Source organism: Electrophorus electricus, chromosome 7 (genome assembly GCF_013358815.1).
Source record: "Electrophorus electricus isolate fEleEle1 chromosome 7, fEleEle1.pri, whole genome shotgun sequence".
NCBI lineage: Eukaryota > Metazoa > Chordata > Actinopteri > Gymnotiformes > Gymnotidae > Electrophorus > Electrophorus electricus.
Window position 1 is genome coordinate 1,479,713 of NC_049541.1, and position 3,054 is coordinate 1,482,766.

Sequence of the window (3,054 nt, forward strand, 5' to 3'; positions counted from 1 at the left end):
TGTAGTCCAGGGAACGACGGCTTCAGCTGTTAAATTCAGCACTGAAATCTTCTCTTCTGTCCTACTGCAGATTGCGATGCAGTGTGCTGTGTTCAGCATTTTGTAGCCCAGCAGAAATCAACATTGCCCAGGCAACGGTGGGAGGAGCACGTTTGAGACGGCCCACAGTAAACCGGGAGGGTCTGGAAGACGGTTGGGATGTACTTACGGTAAAAGGCATTGATTGGCCTGTCCACTGATGTCTTATCAGTTTGTTTGGCATCCGTGTTGGACGTCGAGTCCTGTCATAACTCCAGCAGTGAAGCGATGGTTTATTGCTTCTGTAATGGTTGTGCTGTCATCTCCTTATCAGATGATCACCCACATTAAAACACTCCACCCAATTTGCTTGTTACTTTCAACGCCAAAGACTACTGCATGTTCTGAAAAAGCACAGACACGTGAACTGGTTTTACTGGGCCACTGACTGAAGAGTTTCTTTCCAAAGTCCTTTCCGAGTCATGACACAGCGCCGGAAATGCCTCGGCGATCCATCTTCATGAAACATAATCATTTACTAAACATGGCTTTTTAAGCCAAGTCAATAAAACAGAATGTCTAATGCTTAACCAGTCTGCTTTCCAGCACACAGATGAAGCCAAATCTAGAACTAAAATATGATGGATTATTCTAAATGTAAGAACTTTGAAGCATTTTTATTCAGACTGCAGATACTGCAGGACACCAGAATGGAGTTCTTCCACCTGCTGTCCTGGATAATTCTGGGAATTTATTTTCCCCCCACCTTCATATATCAGTCTGTCGAGGCGTCCTCTCTGGGGACAGGACTTGTACGTCCTGCAAGGTGGAAGACTGTTAATGTCTCCTACGTAAATGATTCCTGTTTCTTTGAAAACCAAGCCAATGTCTCACTGAGGGACTTACAGTACACACATAACAAACCGGAAAATGCAGGGTTATTATTCCAGGTTCGTTATGAGCTTTTTAATTTTTTTATTAAAATGCCATAACACATACAACCTTTATCAGATGTCTAACCTTTAATGTCTGAGTATGAACTTGTATTAAAGTTCTGATTTCTTCAGGTAAACACTAATTCTGAAGCATCTGAAATTAACAAGAGAGAAATTCTACACAATTCTACAGGATCTTTTTAAAATATGTAATACATATTTAATTCAACTTCTCATCTGGATTCGGCGGTACTAATCCAATTTGGGGAGGTACTTCCTTTCCTGTGACTGTTAACGTGAAAAGTGCAAAGTTGTGCCGGGCCTATTTAAATGCTCTCTTCTTGTGTATGTGTTGAAAAAAGAGTCCAGTGTGTGTCCGTGTGTAAACCTCCGTCCTTCAGGGAAACCAGTGATCTCTTGAAACCGAGCGAACTATTGGATTAAGAAAATGATGATAATTGGAATTCTTTGCAACTTTATCTACCACTCCTTGCCCTATCCAGCTAATTTGTTTTGTTGTGCTACTGTTGGAAGAAGAGTTGATTTGCATTCAGCATGTGATTATACAAATATAAACGGGCAGTTCTGTATCAGCGGTATTCAGATGCATAAATGGTTTCCATATATGCCAAGCGAGCTGCTATGTGCGGTATATTGTTTAGGAAACGGGAAGCTCTCATGTACCGCGTGCGCGTTAACCGGCACGCTGAAGTGGATTATTTTAGTAGCATTTCTCGCGCGCCGAGACAGACGCGCTCGCGACCTGTCGCACGTTCCCGTTCCCGTAACCTGGTCCAGGAGACGTCGCGCGTAAACGGTGGTGCTCTGGTTACGGATCGAAAGTCTGTTTTTTTAATAAGTAACACTAGTGCATTTTCTGTTGACTAACGTACTAGACTTCTGCCCCTTTAAATCGTTATCAGCCATCGCTGACACACGCATCGATCAGCACATCGACAGTGAGACAAGCCTGTATGCACACAAGGGCTTTTCACACAAAGCGTTATGAAGGCTCCTTGTTTGCTTTTAAGATCAGATGTTTATGTCTGGGTCAGTAATGCATCGATATACAGTGATTCCTTAACATATTCATGTTATAGTGTAAACGTGTTGCCTTTAGTAGCATAGGACACCTGCAAGCATGACAATGCTTTTGTTTGGTTGTTTTTTTCGGGGCGGGGGGGTGTTGTACTGGCGGGGGTTGTGCTCAGGGATTTATGAAACTGACCCGCATGTTATGAGATGTTAAATGATATGAATGATGAAATTTTAATTATTGGGCCTCATTGCGTTGGCATTTTGGAAAGTCATATAGGAGAGAGAGAGAGAGAGAGAGAGAGAGAGAGAGAGAGAGAGAGAGAGAGAGAGAGAGAGAGAGAGAGAGAGAGAGAGGCCCATAAGACTATAAACCAAGTTTCTTGGACTGTCTTGGAGTTTCGACAGACAGGCAGACAGACAGGCATTAGGTGTTGCTGAAGTTCTTTTCTGTGGTGAGACAGAGAGACAGCTTTTCCTTCTCTGGAGTGGTGCACGTTTCTGCATCACTACACAAACACAATGTCCTGTCACTTTACAGCCTTTTACTCTGTTTTTCTGTTCACATTTCTGTAGTAATACAGATGTCATTGGCTGCACTGGAGTAGCATCACATGACCGCAAGCTAAGGTGGGTCGGGAAACTAAGTAACCTGTCCAGCCTTTCACCCCCACCCTTTCACCTCCACCCTTTCACCTCCAGCCTTTCACCTCCACCCTTTCACCTCCACCCTTTCACCTCCACCCTTCTTTCTCTCTGTGGGTGATCAAAAAAGATCTGAGGTGTGTGTTATCATCAATGCTGTGTATGACAGTGTTGTTCACCCCAGATTACCGGGAGTGTGTGTGTGTGTGTGTGTGTGTGTGAGTGAGGTGTTCTCACTCTGTCTGATAAGAACAATGAAGTAATAAAATAACAGAGCCTGCAACACTTGTTATGCAAGCGTGTTTAAGACTTACTGTAATCAATCTCAAAGTACTGGCGTGGCCAGGGGTAGGGTGTTGTGTTTACGTTGGTTATAAGCATGGCCTGAAACATCTATTATTATTATACTAGTAAAACACTA